Source organism: Orcinus orca, chromosome 6 (genome assembly GCF_937001465.1).
Source record: "Orcinus orca chromosome 6, mOrcOrc1.1, whole genome shotgun sequence".
NCBI lineage: Eukaryota > Metazoa > Chordata > Mammalia > Artiodactyla > Delphinidae > Orcinus > Orcinus orca.
In genome coordinates this window covers 7260049-7278446 of record NC_064564.1, presented here as the reverse complement: position 1 = coordinate 7278446, position 18398 = coordinate 7260049, and the positions used below count along the sequence as shown (strand labels likewise).

The window sequence follows — 18398 nt, the reverse complement described above, 5'->3', positions numbered from 1 at the left end:
AAATTTATATGGACACACAGAAGACCCAGAATTGCCAGAGGGAAAAAAGCTGGAGGCATAACCCTCCCAGATTTCAGACAATACTACAAAGCTATAGTAATCAAAACAGCATGGTATTGGCACAAAAACAGACACATGGGTCAATGGAACAGAATAGAGAGCCCAGAAATAAACCCACACAGCTACAGTCAATCTACAACAAAGGAGGCAAGAATACACAATAGAGAAAAAACAGTCTCTTCAACAAGTGGTGTTGCGGAATTTGGACAGCCACATGTAACTCAATGAAGTTAGAACACACCCTCACACCATACACAAAAATAAACTCAAAATGGCTTAAAGACTTAAATAGAAGACATGATACCATAAAACTCCTAGAAGAGAACATAGGCAAAACACTCTCTAACATAAATCATACCAATGTTTTCTTAGGTTAGTCTCTCAAGGCCATAGAAATAACAGCAAAGGTAAACAAGTGGGACCTAATCAAACTAATAAGCTTTTGCACAGCAAAAGAAACCATAAACAAAATGAAAAAACCTACAAAATGGGGGGAAATATTTGCAAATGATGTGACTGACAAGGGCTTAATTTCCCAAATGCACAAACAGCTCATACAACTCAATAACAAAAAAAAAGACAACCCAATCGAAAAATGGGCAGAAGACCTAAATAGACATTTCTCCAAAGAAGACATACAGATGGCCAAGAGCACATGAAAAGCTGCTCAACATTGCTAAGTATTAGAGAAATGCAAATCAAAACTACAGTGAGGTACCACCTCACACCAGTCAGAATGGCCATCATCAAAAAGTCTAAAAATAATATGCATTGGAGAGGATTTGGAAGAAAGGGAACCCTCCTACACTGTTGGTGAGAATGTAAATTGGTGCAGCCACTATGGAAAACAGTATGGAGTTTCCTCAGAAAACAAAATAGAGCTACCATATGATCCAGCAATCTCATTCCTGGGCATATATCCAGAGAATACCATAATTCTAAAAGATACATGCACCTCAATATTCATAGCAGCCTATGTACAAGAGCCAGGACATGGAAACAACCTAAATATCCATCAATAGATGAATGGATAAAGAAGAAGTGGTACGTATATACAGTGGAATGCTATTCAGCAATAAAAAAGGATGAAATAATGCCATTTGCAGCAATATGGATGGACCTAGAGATTATCATACTCAGTGAAATAAATCAGAAAGGCAAATACCAAATAATATCACTTATATGTGGAATCTAAAATATGACACAAATGAACCTATTTATGAAACAAACTCACTAACATAGAGAACAGATTTGTGGTTGCCAAGGGCAGGGGGCGGTGGAGGGTTGGATTGGGGGTTTGGGACTAGCAGATGCAAACTATTGTATTTAAGATGGATAAACAATGAGATCCTGTTGTATAGCACAGGGAACTATATTCAGTATCCTGTAATAAACCATAATAGAAAAGAAAAACAAACGAAGAATTTCCATTCCTCAAAAGATACCGTAATGGAATTGAAAAGACAAGCCACAGAGTAAAAATTTTGACTAGTATTTAGAATATATAAAAAGCCTTATGGCCAAAAAAAAGTTGATAAGATGTTCAATCTTATCGTTAAACAAGGAAATGCAAATTAACCACAATGCAAAGCCATTAAACACCCATCAGATTAGCAAAGATGAGATGAATCCAATAGTTGGTAATTTTGTGGGGCAAAGTAAACTCTCACACGTTGTGATGGAAGTATAAATTTGTACAACTATTTTGGAAATGATTTGACATCGTCTTGTAGATTGTTGAAGATATGCAGATCTGATAACCAGTATTCCAGTTCGAGGTATATAACCAACAGAAATATGTGCCCATGTTTACGAGAATTCATGCCCAAGAATGCCTATTGCAGCATCGTTTTTAGAAGCTCCAGATTGGAAGAATCCCAAATGTCCATCAACATTAAAAGGGATGATAGCTAAACTGTTTGTATGAAGGAATATTATACCACATTCAAAAACATGAATGAATCTTTAAGAGTTTTGTGTGAATTAAGCAAGATAACAGAATGTACCCAACGGGATTCCACCTACTCAAAGCCTCAAAGAAGTAGGCTTAGGGAAACAATCATAAAGGGTAAAATGACAGAGAAAAACAAGGAAACAAATTATCATAAAAGGGAGGAGGGGTTGTAATTAGAAGGAGACCCAGGGCCAGTGGTGGGATGGTCGTTTCTGGCCACTCTGAAGCATTCTAGGCAAGTGACCCAGGCTGCCAGATTTGGGATACATGTTTGTGCCCATCCCCATAATGTGCCAAAATGCAGCATGAGTGCTTGTGTATGCGTATTCAATTTTCTTTCTGGGAATGTAGTGAGAAGACCCGATTCCCAGGCTTGGTTCGGCTGCCTGATTAACTTACTTGACAAGTCTGTTATTCACCTGCCAAGTGATGCTCTCCCTGAGGTCCAGTAGTCAGGATCCCATTCTCTCAAGTGCAAAGTGAGTGGTTTTATCAAAGGAGAAATTGTCTGTGGGAATATTTCATAAACTATAGCTCACTGAAAATGTTAGCAAATTTATCTGTTTCAAAATTTTGAAAAATTTACTGAAGACATTTGCTTTGTTCCCATTTAAAATAGTTCTCTAGGTGTAAAACTGAGATTTTGAGGGTTTAGAGAAACACTATTCCCAGCCAGAACTACGAGGAATGCTGTCTTTCTAAAAATGTTCTATTAGGAGTTGGTGTCACACATTGAGACAGACTCCTTAGAGCATTAACTGCACCTTCACAACCAATTATAGAGTTATAAGAATATAAGAATTCCATCTCCAGGGGGGTATATTGTAGGTTCTATTTACATGGTAAAAATAAATGTAATGCAAGACAGTTTTTGAAAATAGCGTCTAATGTTATTTATCAAGATTCTGAAATGTACATTTAATGAGTTAAAAACACTCAGTTGGGCTTCCCTGGTGGCGCAGTGGTTGAGAGTCCGCCTGCCGATGCAGGGGACACGGGTTCGTGCCCCAGTCCGGGAAGATCCCACATGCAGCGGAGCGGCTGGACCCGTGAGCCATGGCTGCTGAGCCTGCGCATCCGGAGCCTGTGCTCCGCAACGGGAGAGGCCCACGTACCACAAAATAAATAAATAATAAAAACACTCAGTTATAATTATTTAATTATACTTAAATCAGCGTCCCCAATAATTAGAAAGGAAATCAAGCATAATGAGACTGCTTTTTATGACAATTATAGTAATTTTGTAAATTATTCAACAGAAAACATTCTAGAGAACATGAAAATGTTGGTTTTGTGTGCTGAGTCATGATTCAACAAGAAGATTACGGGCATGTCTTAGCTTCTAAAGTAAACATGCTTTTGCACTTGGTTCCTTACTTGTGGAACTTCTAATCCTTGAATGTGTCCAGGGATGGAGTAGCCAACACAGTTTCATTTATCAAAGCCTCACAATTAGCACTGGAACATTTTTTCTCATTTTAAAGGAACGCAGGACTCTTTCACGAGTACAGTTTACTTCATTTGGGACTGAAATCATCTTCCTCCATTTCCCATACAGCTTTAAACATTCAAATCTCACAGCCATTACCAACATTACTTTAAGGTAAATCACTGAAATTTCTTACTAGGATACAAGTCTCTGTTATCTGTGACTCCAGACCAGGGTACGTTTATAACAAATTTCAAACGAATTAGGCTTGCAGAACCACACCTCCCAGAAAGTGACCTGTTAATACAAAACCATCTATTAGTTCTTAACTCATGTCAAGCAAGAGACTACTAGATGGACCACCTGTTTCTTAAGGTTACATGTGGGTCCTCTCAAGGATGCTAATTCTCTTATTTGGTACTTTACCATGATGATATTTGTATCTATTTATTTGGGGTGGCATAGAATTCCAAGAGGGTACTTTTCTACTCATCATTGCCATCTTTCTAAAGTGAAATCAGAACCAGGCTAATAAAGATATCTAAGTAAATTGGGATCAACAAAATAATTTTAAAAATAGAACCAGTATTTAAAAGACCAACATTGAGAAATGAGGCTCATTATCAGCGTTGGATACAGGGCCTGGATATAATAGGTCCTCAATAAATCCCTTCTTTTAATACTTAAATAAAATGGCTTGAGTCCTCATTCCAAGCACTGTGGGAAACTCAGCTGGCACTTTCTGGGATTTCTAGGGATGCACATTTCTCATTATCATCTCTCTCTCTCTTATTATTTATTTTTATTTTTTTGGCTGCACTGGGTCTTAGTTGCAGCATGCGGGATTTTTAGTTGCGGCGTGTGGGATCTTTAGTTGCGGCATGCATACTCTTCGGTGTGGCATGCGGGATCTAGTTCCCTGACCAGGGATCAAACCTGGGCCCCCTGCATCGGGAGCGTAGACTCTTAACCACTGCGCCATTAGGGAAGTCCCTCTCGTGATCAGCTCTTGATCTCATTCCCTGTTTTGATTGATCCCGATTCTCTCAACTGTTTTCTTGTGATTGCCTTCTTCTCCATCCTTCAATTTCTTTTTCCATTTTCCCTCTTCAACTTTTTAAAATTTATGAAATACCTGATAAATATGGAATATATATGATTTACATACTTTATAAGCATAACGATGAGGTAAATGCCTATATACCCAGCTTAAGAAACAAAATACTGTCATGAAACCCACTGGGCCCTTCCCTGAACACAGCTCCTTTCTCCCCTGCAGAGATAACATCCTGCTGAGTTTTATCATCTTTGGGGTTTGCTGCTTAATTATTTTTACCTAAAATATATATTGGATAGTTTTTCTTGTGTGTGAATGTTGTATACATAGTTGTATGGTATTATTCTCCTCTAACTTGTTTTAAAAATGTTAACATTATTTTCCTGAGGTTCATCCATGTTGTTGACAATAGCTGAAGTTCGTTCATTTAAGCTGCTAGAAAGGATTCAAATGCGTGACTATATCACAGTTTAGTTTTCCACTGTCCCATCAAAGGATATTTGGAGTGTTTCCAGTTTTTTTCCTCCTGTTACAGACCATGGCGCTCTTACACATGTGTCCTGATACGTGCGAGTGTCAAGAATTCCTACTCTGTAGGAAAAGAATTACTGAGTTAGAAGCACGGCTCAGGTTTACGAGGGGAGATCATATTCCAAAGTGTTTGTCCCAGTTCTTACATTTATCCATGGTCTGCCCTCCTATTCCAGCACTTCACCAACACTTATGATTGTCATCCTTTGAACGCCAGTCAGGCTCGTGGGTGTGAAGTTGTGTCCCACAGTGGTTTCCATTTGAATTTCCCTGAGCTGAGCCCGTTTTGATTGTTCCATTAGCCAGATAGGTTTTCTCTTCTGGCAAATGCCTGTTAAAATATCTTGCTTACTTTTTAAAGTTGAGTTTTTTATCTTGTTGACTTTAAAGATTAAATACTTTCTGAATATTCATATTTGATTGCTGTATGTACTACATGTATCTACTCCAAATTTATAGGTTGATTTTCACTTTTTAAAAATGTAATCCCTTTATAATTTGTGCTTTTGGGGCATTGTTGAAAATGTTTCTTTTTTTTTCATACTCAGAGGTTATTAATATACTTTACATTGTTACTTACCAAAAGTTTTCATTAGATTCTTTAATTCTTCTAAAATGGATTTTTGGTTATAATGCAATCATTTTTTTTTCATTTTTCACATAGATAAACATATGCCCCAGCAAAAATAATTAGACGGCCATCCTTTCCCCAGAAATGTGCAATCCCAGTATATGTCAAGTATCCATGTACTTGTGGATCTGTTTCAGGGCTCTCTATTTTAGTTCACTATCTTATTTTCTTTGCAGTGCATAAATGCCAAACTGTCTTAATTATTACAGCTTTAGAATTGCATCATGATGGAATAATATGGAACAGACTTACCCTCTGTAAATTTCAGGGCTTTCCAGAGAAACAGAATGAATAGGATGCATGTTTATCATAAGAAACTGTCTCACATAATTATAGAGTCAGGAAATAGAAAATCTGCAGTGTGGACCAGGCCCAAGATCCAGGAGAGACACTGGGCAGGTCTAGTTCTAAGGCCACTAGCCTGGAGACTGGGGAGAGTCGACGGTGCAAAGACTGGCAGACAGACACCCAGAAAAGCTGGTGGTGCAGGTGGAATCTGAAGACTGTTTGCTGGAGAAGTTTTCTTTTGCTCGGGGAGACCAGTCTCCTTGTTCTTTTCAAGCCTTCAGCTGATTGGATAAGGCCCATCACATTTATGGACAGCAATCTGCTACACTCAGAGTTCACCGATTTAAATGTTCTTCTCATACAGAAGCCCTCATCTAGTAGATACGTAAAATTAATCATCACACCCTCCTACCTTAAACAACTTCAAAAACAGACAAAATACAGTTTTCAGACATTGGACACAATACCCTACAGAACAATGATCTCTGAGTGAAATCTTATCATTGCCCAGCTTACTGCCTAGAAAACGCTGTGAGGATACAGCACAGGGAGAGGAAGGCAAACAAGACCGTGTTGGTCTCCCTCGGATGAGGAAACAGAGTTGAGAATTTGAGGACACCAAGACGGCTAAAACTCGCAGAATAAAGCCCTGGATAGGAGAGAGCTGCACATGACAAGCTGAAACCAGCAGAAGGCTTCCCCCAAGTCCTCGCCTCAGTCAGTCCTGATCAGCGTGTGTGTAAGGAAACTCTGGGAAGGCACTAATGGAACAGAGCAGGTGGAACAATCTTTAGAGCAAAGAGATGGCCAGGAAGCGTTCATGTCCGCACTGGCTGGAGTGGGAAAACCTGACAATGCACGGGGCGTTGGGTAGACTACTCAGAAAGATACCGCCTCAGTAGTAGCGCAGAATTCTTCCTAGACCCAAGGCTGTTCTGACCGTTCCTAACAGGACCACCTTGCATGTAAGCCTCAAAAAGAACAAGCTGTTTGCGAGGGTGAGCGCTTAGGGCCTTCTCAGGTCTTTCCTGAGCATGTTCACAGCCCTGTGCAAGCACATAGCCTTCTAAATTCCCAGGAATATGTCAGAGCATTTCAAAGTCCCTATGGGGTCTCAGTCCCCAGATTTTTCCTTTTAAGTTTTTTGGTTAGCTTATTGATTGTCCCAACTGTTAGCCACTGCCTGAGGCAGCCATGATACTCAACAAGTGCCTCTGATTATTTTCAACAGATCTTTTGGAGAAGAGGGTTTTGTGCTTAGTGAGCTCTAAGTCAGGTTAACTAAAACAGCCTTGGCAGTGGGGTCTTCCAGGGAACCAGCAAAGAGGTTATATAATCAGAGTTCTCTGGGAATGAGGGTTTGAAGGAGTTCCAATCCAAATTTGCGCCCTCTGGTGGCTCTCAGGCTGCTGCTTTTCATTAGGATTAAGAGATGTTCGTTTTCCAGGCTACCTCAGAGCCAGAGAAAGGGAGAGGAGAGTAGGGCAAGTTCAAGTGCCACGAATCTCACTGCTCTTAACGAGGTTGTCATTTTTATTAAATAAATGCTCCCTGGATTGCTGAAAGCTTTTGGTTAATTTCCAGAGCTCTGAAAAAGTTGAACTTGACCATTTTTGCGAATTTTATCATTGCTTTTATGGAGGAGGAATTTTTCAGATGCTCTTCTCCATTTTTACGTATATTTGACATCAAAAATGTATACTGTAGGGCTTCCCTGGTGGCGCAGTGGTTGAGAGTCCGCCTGCCGATGCAGGGGACACGGGTTCGTGCCCCGGTCCAGGAGGATCCCACGTGCTGCGGAGTGGCTGGGCCCGTGAGCCATGGCCGCTGAGCCTGCGCGTCCGGAGCCTGTGCTCCGCAACGGGAGAGGCCACAGCGGTGAGAGGCCCGCGTACCGCAAAAAAAAAAAAAAAATTGTACTGTAATTTTACATGGTATGTAGCAAAGTTGTATACTATAAACTCTAAAACATACACCAAAGGAAAGAAAACAAAGAGTTATATATAGTAAACCAACAAGAGATAACATGAAATTATAACAGTAATTCAGTTAATAAAAAAAAAGAGAAAGAGGACAAGGGAAACGAATGAGAAGTGGGACAAATCAAGAACAAATCACAAGAGGACAGATTTAAACCCAGCCATATCGATAATCGCATTATGTGCAAATGTGTTAAGTACCCCAACTGAAAAGCAGAAATTGTCAGTTTGGATTAAAAAAAATAATAAGGCCAAGTCTATGCCTGCCTAAGGGAAACCCAATTTAAATATATAGATAAAAGAAGCTGCAGTGCTCCAGTGGCCTGAAGGAATGTCCCAAGTGTTGACTGTTGGTAGCAAAAGTACAGGAGGCCTTGGGACACGCAACGTGGTGGACAGTGACCCAGGCCAACCCGGTCACTTACAAGCACGGTTACAGAAATGTCAGAGCACGTCACAGACTGAGTGTAATCTTCGAAGTGAGTCATTCAGGAGAATAAGTTCCAGTAAGTAGTGGCATAAATGTTACATAAGGTGAAAACAACTAGGTTGGCATGAAGATTCCTGAAGGGGCGAGGCTGGTGTGGTGCCTGTTCTCACTTACAGGCTCCATTTAGGAGCCGAGATGCCATCTGGGGGTGGCCCCTTCCGTCTTCTTTGACGTTCTGCTGCTTCAGACACTGCAAATTCCTCCTTCCTCTGTGGAAACATTGACACCACGCAGACCGCAAAGCTTTGCACTTCCTACATTGCAGAACAATTATCGATTGAGTATTCCTTCCCGAAAGGCTTTGCAAGGTTCTTAACAGCAATGACTGTCTTACTTGTCTTTGCATTTCTGATGTCTGGCCCCATGCCTGGCCGAGAGTAGGGATTCAGTGAATGTTTGTTGAATGGGTGAATACAGAAATCCCTTACAGCCTGTGGAAATTCTAGAAAATAAATTTTATCTTCGGTATAAAGTTTGCGTAGTATTAATTAGACAAAAGCAATGAAAATGACGAACTCCTGTAGCTGGCCAATAAAAGTGACTGAGCCTCATCAGATAACGTTTACATGTGGCACACAGAACTTCTTACCTGAAAATGGAAACTCAACACTTCAGTTAAGAAAAGCATTCCTGATTAAGAGCACTTGATTAGAAAGAGCTCATTAACGAAAAACAATACTATTTTTATAAGGACTAAGCTCCTTTTATCCTGCCCTGGTTTGGTTTCACGCTTCAACAGATAGCACCTTTTGGCAGTCACGGCTGCTTGCACTGCCAAAGGCAGTGTTCACGGCGGGTCAGGCCCTTCCCTGACATCATTCTGGAAGAGATCACCAACTAATTAGCTGCATAAGCTGGTGGCCATTATTGCTTCCAAGCTCCAAGTGGGGCCGTCTGATGGAATCACAAGGACCTTATAAAAAATGAGTTGATTTTTTTTTCCCAAGGGCACAAAAATGCTTCTTAGAATACTGAAACTTAGGAGAGTTACAGTGGAATGTACCTCCTTAAGGGTGACCTGTAGATAATCAGAAGAGCCGGAAAAAAGTTGCTGGGATAGGATAGGATGAATACTTTTGGCTTTTTCTACAGACTAGACGTGGAAAAAAAGATCTGTTTCTCAGATCTTAGCTTCTCCCCCTTCAACTCCCGTTTCCCAACAATATATCAGCCATGGTGTCCACTGTAGCTTCTCACAAAAGTGGAATCTGTCTTCAGGCTCTTTTTCTCTGAACAGGGCATCTTCCCTCTACCCCTTGCGTGCTCGAGCCCCACCCCGCCCTCAAGAGGTTCTATGCGTCCTGCTGCTACTTGCAAAGACCACGCTTTTGTTTTCCGAGGAAACGCTAGTCAGTTTGGAATCTGTCGTTTGTATCTATGTAAATCGGTTAATGGTCGCTCTTTCTTAAATTGTCTTAAGTTAAAGATACTCTGTGTGGATTTTATGCCCCATTGTGGGCTGGAAGGTGGGTGGGGGCGGGGGAGCTGGAATCACAGGAGAGAGCATTTGCTTTGAAGGGGCTTCCTGAATGATTGCCGAGTATTTCAATTCTTATTCCCTTCTTCATTCCTCTTCCTGGGAAATTCCAAAGTAGAGCTTTTAGCTTTGAAGACTTAAAATTTAAAGAGTTATCTCATTCCCGATTTTAGTCAAAGGCCATTACAAAATACAATAATACCATCTTTTAAGTAACTTGAAAGACTTCAACTGTGGCCACAGAAATTTGTAACAAAAGTCTCAGGTTTGTTTGAAATATGACTTACCTACTCAGAGTGTGTCACCAGGAACAGCTCACTCGGCTGTGAGTTCCATAGTTGGGAAAGGGACTGTACTTGGTTCCCCTTGGTTTCCCTGGGGTGTCCAGCATGGAGCTTCAGAAATTCATTGAATGGACGTTTTGTTAATATTCTTGGGGCAGTCAATACAAATGAGAGGCTTCTTTAGGTCCCAAACAGAAAACAGTAATAGACACTGAGGAAGTCACTTTGACTGATGAAATTTGTTCCAGAAAGAAGTGATTTCTAGTCTGGTGACCTAGATCAGTCACCTCTCAGTCTGCACCTCTGTAAAATGGAGCGGCCTCAAAGTCCTGCTGAGTGAAATATCATATAAAATGCTTCATTGAGAGAGGCGCATAAAACGTGTCTGGCCCTCGGTGAGCACCCAATAAATACAGGCGGGCTTCCTCTGTCTTCGTTCACGATTTGTCTTGAACAGTCCCAAAGCCAGTGTGACGTGGTTGCAGCTACATGAACAAAACAGACCGAAAGATCGTCCCTAACTCAGCACTGCAGGTAGAGCTGCTTACTGCGCTAAAAATACCCTACAACTCCTTTTTGTTGAGATTTGTGCCCATTTTGTTACATTATACCCTATTAGTTAAAGACCCTTGGGGAAAATTTATGATTCAGGCTTAATATTAGAAATAGACATGCTTCTCACAAGTGAAACCATGTGTAATTATTAGTCAAATCCTTTTCACCTGCCGTCACTAATCGGTCATTTTAAGACTTGCAGTTCCTCCAGGCAGCATGGAGCCTAAACAATAAGATGTTTGCTTGAGTTGTTTTCCAGAAACTTGGAATCAGCTGTGTCGAATTCGAGCTGAGCTGGTTGAGACTGGATGGGACCCCAGACCCTCTGACTTAGCCAGTGCCCGTGTCCACTCGGTGACCTTTAGGACTTGCATGGGCCTGTAGTCCAGGTACACCTGCCCTGAAGACTGTGCACCTGTTTCCAATCCCCTTTCCCCAGGCTCCCCAGCCTCAGACCTCCCTGCTTCTTTATCCTATAAATACCACTGGCCCCTTGCCTTGGGGGCAGGTATGAGGTCTATTCTTCCATGTCTTCACTTTCCTGCCTGGAGAATAAACCCTCTGCTGTGAACCTCTGCTGTGAGACGGGCAAAACGAACCTGATTCGGTAACACAGCAACTAGTTTGTGGGTTTTCTGAACCTTGAATTGTGTAATTGATCACATTTTTCTCTTTCTGTTGGCTGGCAGAAAACTTAGAATCAAATTTGTTGCTTAAACTTTAGAAGTATATGTTCTTGCGTCAATTCACTCCTAGTTCTACTTTATCTATCAATTTTTCCACGTTGCAACATATTTTTACCGATATGTAATTACTGTGATCTTGATATGTATTTGTAAGCTGTCTGAAATCCTAGGGAAGAGTATAAGAGACACAGACAAATATATATATATAATTTGTCATCTTGTCATATATATATGACGAAAGATTCCAGACTCCAGGCCTCTGTGTGGGAATAAGTTTATGTTGTTTTGAGCCCCCTAATCTGTGGTCATTGGCTCTGGGGCTTTCAGGAAACTGATACAACTGTGTTGAAATGAGGATTGGCTATTGTTGGAAGAAAATTTTCCATGAGTATCTCATTTTTTTACAGTGAAATATAGTTGATTGATGGTGTTGTGTTAGCTTCAGGTGTACAGCAAAGTGATTCAGTTGTACATATATCTTCTTTTCCATTATGGTTTATTGCAAGATATTGAGTAGAGTTACCTGTGCTCCACAGTAGGGCCTTGTGGTTATATCTATTTTATATAGAGTAGTGTGAATTTGAAGACTTAAAGTTTCAACTGTATCTGCTAATCCCAAACTCCTAATTTATTGCTCCTGCACCCCTTTGCCCTTTGGTAACCATGTTTTCTATGTCTGTGAGTCTGTTTGTTTTGTAAATAAGTTCATTTGTATCTTTTTTTTTTTTTGTGGTAGGCGGGCGTCTCACCGTTGTGGCCTCTCCCGTTGCGGAGCACAGGCTCCGGACGCGCAGGCTCAGCGGCCATGGCTCACGGGCCCAGCCGCTCCGCGGCATGTGGGATCTTCCCAGACCGGGGCACGAACCCGCTTCCCCTGCATCAGCAGGCGGACTCTCAACCACTGCGCCACCAGGGAAGCCCTAAGCGGTATCTTAATGATATTTGTCTGACTTCACTTAGTGTGATCATCTCTGGGTCCATCTGTGTTGCTGCAAATGGCATTATTTCATTCATTTTAAGGCTGAGTAACATTCCATTGTATATATGTGCCACATCTTCTTTATCCATTCATCTGTCGATGGACACTTAGTAGTTTGCTTCCATGTTCTCACTTTTGTGTGTCTTACAAGGAAGGCACTGACCGCCCTTTGTCCTGGATCATCTTTTCAAGGATCAGCCTTGGAGGCAGTATCTCCCTTCAGAGCCAAGGGCAGGACAACTACTGCCCCTGGTAACAGGTTTGGGTTCCCCATATTCAGGGCTTCCCTGAAGTGCAGCCCACTGCGTGTTCAGGCATCATCTGGCCCGCCTCCATCACCTGTGGGGTTTGGGGCTTGGGGGCCGTGCGGAATGCTGACACCTGGGCTCTGCCATTCCTGTGAGTGATACGACGTCTCTGACCCCAGGAGTCTCGTATCTCCTACCAGCATCCAGGAAGCTGCAGATTTACCTGTGGGTTTGACGGTAGGTTAAATCTCGGCCTCCTCCCAGTTACTGACAGACACCATTCTTGAATCTTCTGTCATCAGGCTGTGGGCACCATTCTAGCTCTGCTTCCACACTCTGCACATGCCTCACTTAATTCCATCCCCTCCCTTGAAATTCTCTAAAACGTGTGAACAAGTCACTTGTCAGAGAAGCAGAACAATTGTAAAGAAGTCGATTTATTATAACATTGTGTATCTGTGTCGGTTAGGGAAGGGGAGTAGAGAAGAGGGAAATTTTTGCTTTTAAAACTCTGCTGAGTCGAGGAGTAGAGACGGGGCACGCAGGAACATGAACACGTGTTATCTTCACAAAGTCACGTGGACTCAAGAGTGCTCTCGTGAGGACAAATCATCCCTACTTGTCCCCTCGAATTAGATGGGGAGCTGATTTGTTGACAACTCCTCTGTAGGCGAGAGACACGCATTCCTCTCCCAATCCCCCCGCCCGCCCCGGAGAGCTCAGATAAGGAATCATATCGGTGCACGTTGAGCTTTATGAAATGACTAATTGGCGCCCTGTGTGGTTAAACGTCATAAACCCATCCTATCAGCAGCGCTGTCGTCATGGAGCACCAGGCGGGAGGAAGGGCAAGGAGGATGGGGTCGTTGGCAAGGGCAGGCTGCAGGCAGTGTGGACCGGAGGCTGCTCTGCGCACCATCCTTCCTGCCCAGCACGTCGGCCAGGCTCTCCCTGGCTCGCCAGCCCCTAACCTCCTTTCTTGCTTCCTGCGTGGAGAGCCCGGGAGGCCCCCGCGGCAGCAGCACAGCCTAAAAGCCACATGCCGCAGGCTGGGACCCCAGCGTAGATGGGCTGAACTGAGACATAAATGTCAGTGGGAGAAGGTCGCTCTCCGGATTGCCCTGTGCCTTCCCCCACTTTGGGGTTGGAGGGTTGTAGACCCAGAGCGGCAGCCGCTCCAGCCGCAGGACCCTCCCCTCGGCGGAGGAGGTGGGGGGCACCCGGGCCTCGGGAAAGCCTCCAGGGCAGTGGAGGCGGTGCCAGCGAGGGAAGCCTCTGCCCATCAGTCCTTCCACGACGGAGACGGACCAACGTCTCTGGCGTCTCGGGAAAGGAGTCCCCGTGCTGCTCATCAAGACTCTTCCAGTCATAAGGGGCAGAAACCCGAATCAAACATGGACTTACAGCGTCAACAAGCAAAGTCGGGGGGTGGAGTACATCACAGGCTCGGGAGACCCCTCTGATGTCAGGGCAGCTGCCTCTCCTCCTCTGTACACGTCCGCACCCCTGTGGGGAGAGCACCCGGCGTCTGCATCCCTGCTCAGCATCCCACTGCTCAGCCATAAGTTCCAAGACAAGGGCTCTGTTCCAGCCTGGGTCACCCCTCATCTGGGGGCCCAGGCCTGTGCCAGGGTGGCCTCACGTGCTACCTGGATGAGGAGGGCTGAGCGCCCACTGGTGGCCGGCTCTTTTGTAGGCGAGAGGGAGAGTGTGGGGCGCAGGTCCTCACAGACGTAACGGGAGACGCCCCTTCCAAGGCCAGTGCAGACCCAGCTCTGCGGTGGCCGTGAACAGCCCGGTGCTTCCACAGCCAGTCCGACGGCAGCTTGGGCGGTTCTGCACTTAATGAACCACACGGCGGGCCTGGGTTGAGTCTGCTATTGGATGGGGTTTTGGCCAATTTCTGGTCACTAGCGTCTGGGGCAAGCACGTTCCACTGTCCAGTAGTGCTGAGTCCTGTGGAACGGACTCCCTTGTAAGCTTCAGGGAGGCGAGGGCCCTTTAAGCCAAGTCTAGGTTCCTGTATCTTCGGCCACAGCTGTGAACAGCCCTTAGAACGGGCCAGCAGACAGCGGCTTCATTCTGCCTTTTCCCACTCTCACGCCCCTGGTAGATATCACTAATGAATCCATGCACTCTTCCCCACCAAGCCAGAGGGGGCCTCAGAATCTTCCTGGACAAACTATCCAGGGAGTCACTCCCTGGTGTGTCATGAGGATGCTGAGAGGAGGCCCATGTGTTATCCCCGTGCTGTGCGGTTGGTTACTGATGGCCTCCTTCTATTATGCCTCTGTCCGCAGATGGAGGACCTGTGTGAAGTTTCCAGTGGTCAACTGCATGTAGACTACACCAGGTGGAAAAGCAGTATGGGCCTGTGCTCCTTGGAGGATGTGACAGGGGCTGAGCCTTGTGGACAAGACTCTCTTACCAAGGCGTTGTGTGAAAAATGCACGTTAGAATGATATGGAACCTTCTAGATACAGCCACGTATTCAAGGTAATAGGTACCGTTGGATATTTTCTAACAGTCAGTGTACGTAGGCATTTCCAGATTTTCATGTTTACGGATGAATGAACGGAAACCACAACAATATAGGGGCCATAAAAATTTTAAAGTATGAAGAGCATGGCCCTAAAGAAGAAAAGTAAGTTTATACTTTAGAGGAGATTTACTACAGCAAAAGTGGATGCCAGCCTTGGAAACCAGCTTGTTTGTGATCTCAAACAACTACGTGAAAATACTAACTTTACAGAACGGTATGGAAGCTACAAAAGAGCAACGGGTAAGGATGCAGCCTGAGACAAAGACAGCCCTGGATTAAAAGAATAAAACAAAATTAAAATGCTTGTAAAGGCAATACAGAGCAGAATTGACAGTGTTGAAAACTGAATTTGAAATGTAACACAAATTTAAGAATCTTTCCAAAAACAAGAAGCACGAGGTCGAAGGACACAGATGACTTGAACAAGACAATTAACAAACTTCAGTTAATGGAGAGATGCATAAACCCGCACCAGGTCCAGGAGCTTTATAAATGAGTTCTTCCAAACGTTTAAGGAGTCTCTATTATGCGTACATATATTGTCTGGGAGAATAGAAAAAAGAGAGAGTTTCCCCAACTCATGAGACTACAAAGATTCTCAATGTCACAACTAGACAAGAATAAGAATAGAAAAGAAAATTACTGGCCAATTTTACTAATAAACATAGATTTTAAAAATTCTCCATAAAATTTGAGCAAATCAAATCCAGCAGGGTATAAAACAATAATACATCACGACCAATGCAAGGATGTGGCACGTTTGAACATTAGAAAGTCTAATATAATTCAATACGTCAGCAGATTAAAGAAGGTAAACCGTCTCAGTGGAGCAGACAACGCACTAGATAAAATTTGGCGTTCATTGTCATTTATGCAAAGAGAAATTTCGTAAACTAAGACTAGAAGGGAATTACTTTAAAATGACAAAGAGTAACAGTCAAAAATCTACATCGCACATGATACTTAATGTTGAAATGGTAAATCTTTCCCTTTGTAAATCAGGTACAAATATGCCAACAATCAGCACATCTATTCCACGTTGCCTTGAAGGTCTCCTTCTTAGCTGCACAGCAAGACGAGGAAAACAACAGAAGGGATCGGGCCCAGAAGGAAGATGCCCAACTGTCATTCAGAGATGACATTATCTTCTACATAGAAGACCCAGGAGAACCCGCGGAAAGATGACTAAGACGTTTGGGCATCTTAGTTTGGGCAACTGTACGTTTCACGTCGGGATGCGCTGTGCGGTAAGTGAGTAGCGGCCCAGCCCTCCCTCGTCCAGGACTGAGCTCCATGCAGACTGTGGGGCAGTGAGCACGGGGGTGCAGACCCCCTTCCCAGCCCACCACGAGGAGGCGGCAGGCAGTTAAACAGGACGATGATGACGCAGTGAGTATTACAAGGGAGAAATCAGACTGTGGCAGGAGCCTCTGACCCGGTGCAAAGGGAGGGAGGGGGCCAATAAATCTTCCCGAGGGCCTGAGCCGCAAGCGGTGGCTCCCGTGGGGCGCGCCCAGGTGTGTGGAGCTGGGTGTGGGAGACGCAGGTGAGGCGCCAGCGCCGAGGTGAAGGCCTTGGAAGCCAGGGTGAGTGCTTCGAGCCTTATCCCAGGGGCAGTGGAAGCCGTCCTCGGCCTTCCGGCAGGTTGCATGTTAGAGAACTGCCCTGTATGGAGTGTGATGGGTGATGTGTGCCGGGGAGGGCTGTGCTGGCCTGGAGCCCCGGAGACTGGGTGGAATATGCTCCAGGGAAAGATCCAGGCGAGGGGTGAGGGCGGCCTGTACAAGACAGGCCGGGAGGGGTCGGATGGACGCGAAGTGTAAAGGGAAGAAGGACACTCATGTTTCTGGCCAGCGTGTGCTGAAGGCTGGAAGGAAAAGTACCAGAATGGTAAAGTTGTCTCTTAGCTGTGAAATTATCAGGGACTTTTGTGTTCTGCATGACAGCCTCTATTTCCCAGTCTTCTATAGAGTATTTACTGCTTTCATAATCAAGGCAAGGTGATGACGCACCCGTTCCTCATTCCTAACATCCACCCCTAGGACTTCGTTCCCTTCCAGGAGAACCGCTGCGAGCCCTGCTCATGGAAAAATGGCTTGGCCATGTGCTGTTCTCCCACGTGAAACATTTCACTTCTTCTCGGTGGTTTCTCATGGCAGTTTGTAATCCCGAAGGACTGCATGGCTTGGAGGCTAGCGAGTGGTATGAAAAAGCGGGGAGAGCCCAGGCTTTGCAGAAACGGGGACCCGCATTGCTCAGCAGTTCAGTGGTCTTGGGAGAGTCCCCCGACTGCTCTGGGTGAACCAGCTGTCACCCTCTCAGTGTCAAGTGGAATAACGGGTGAAGCACTTGTGCATCAGCAGGCAGAGTTAGCGGCACCGTGGCCCGGCCCGCAGGGCAAGGTCAGACCCCTTTCCTGGCACTTAGGTCCTTGAACAGCTTGCCTGAGACTAACTGTCAGTGCCACCTCCTCACCCTCCACTCTCCTACGAAGCGCCCCCCGTACCCCACTGCACTGCCCCAACCCCTGCACACGGAGTACTTCCAGACGGAGGCGGTGCTGCGTGCACTCTCAAGAGGGTGCACTCTAGTCTAAAGGATCGTGTGTGCTGGCATCCCGTGCATTTCCCATTTGTCCACAGTGACCGTGTCCTTTACTGAGCTCAGCTTTAGGACCTCAGACCCATGTGGTCTGCTCGATCCTGGTGGACTGTGGGTTTGATCCCGTGAGGCTCAGACCTCGGACAAACGACTTCTCTCTGAACCTCAGTTCTCATCTGTAAATTGCAAGTAATGATATCCACCGTGTGGTGATTAGAAATCACATTATAAAGTGACTGGCCTTCCCCCATAGTGGGTGCTCAGTAAATCAGTTCTGTGATTCCAGAGGTGCTGTAGTGATTTGCCTGTGATTTTGTATTTTCCAAAAATATGCAAAAATACATTATCGTCACCAGTATGACTGGCTTTTTGGGGAAGGAGGAGTATAGATTTACATTTAAAATCATGTTTTACATATACTGGACAATTTTCTGGGCCTAGTCTATGTAATTCTTTCAGATATCCACTGGATTTAACCCAAGGAAAGACCAACTAGTCAATCAAGGCCAGAAGTCCCCCAAATCTGTAGCACCCGCTGAGTAAGTGATCGAAGAGAAAACTGCATCCTTTCAGCCGTTACTCCTCTCAAGCCATTTTTAGTTCAAAC

At 44.4% G+C, this 18398-nt stretch overlaps 1 long non-coding RNA gene across 1 annotated transcript; it reads left to right on the top strand.

The window, feature by feature from the left end:
* Positions 1–14969: 14969 nt before the first annotated feature.
* LOC125964787 (uncharacterized) lies at positions 14970–16381 on the top strand. The gene is made up of 2 exons (XR_007478063.1): positions 14970–15144; positions 16193–16381. It is a non-coding gene; the product is annotated as an uncharacterized LOC125964787 (long non-coding RNA).
* The last annotated feature ends 2017 nt before the right edge of the window (positions 16382–18398 follow it).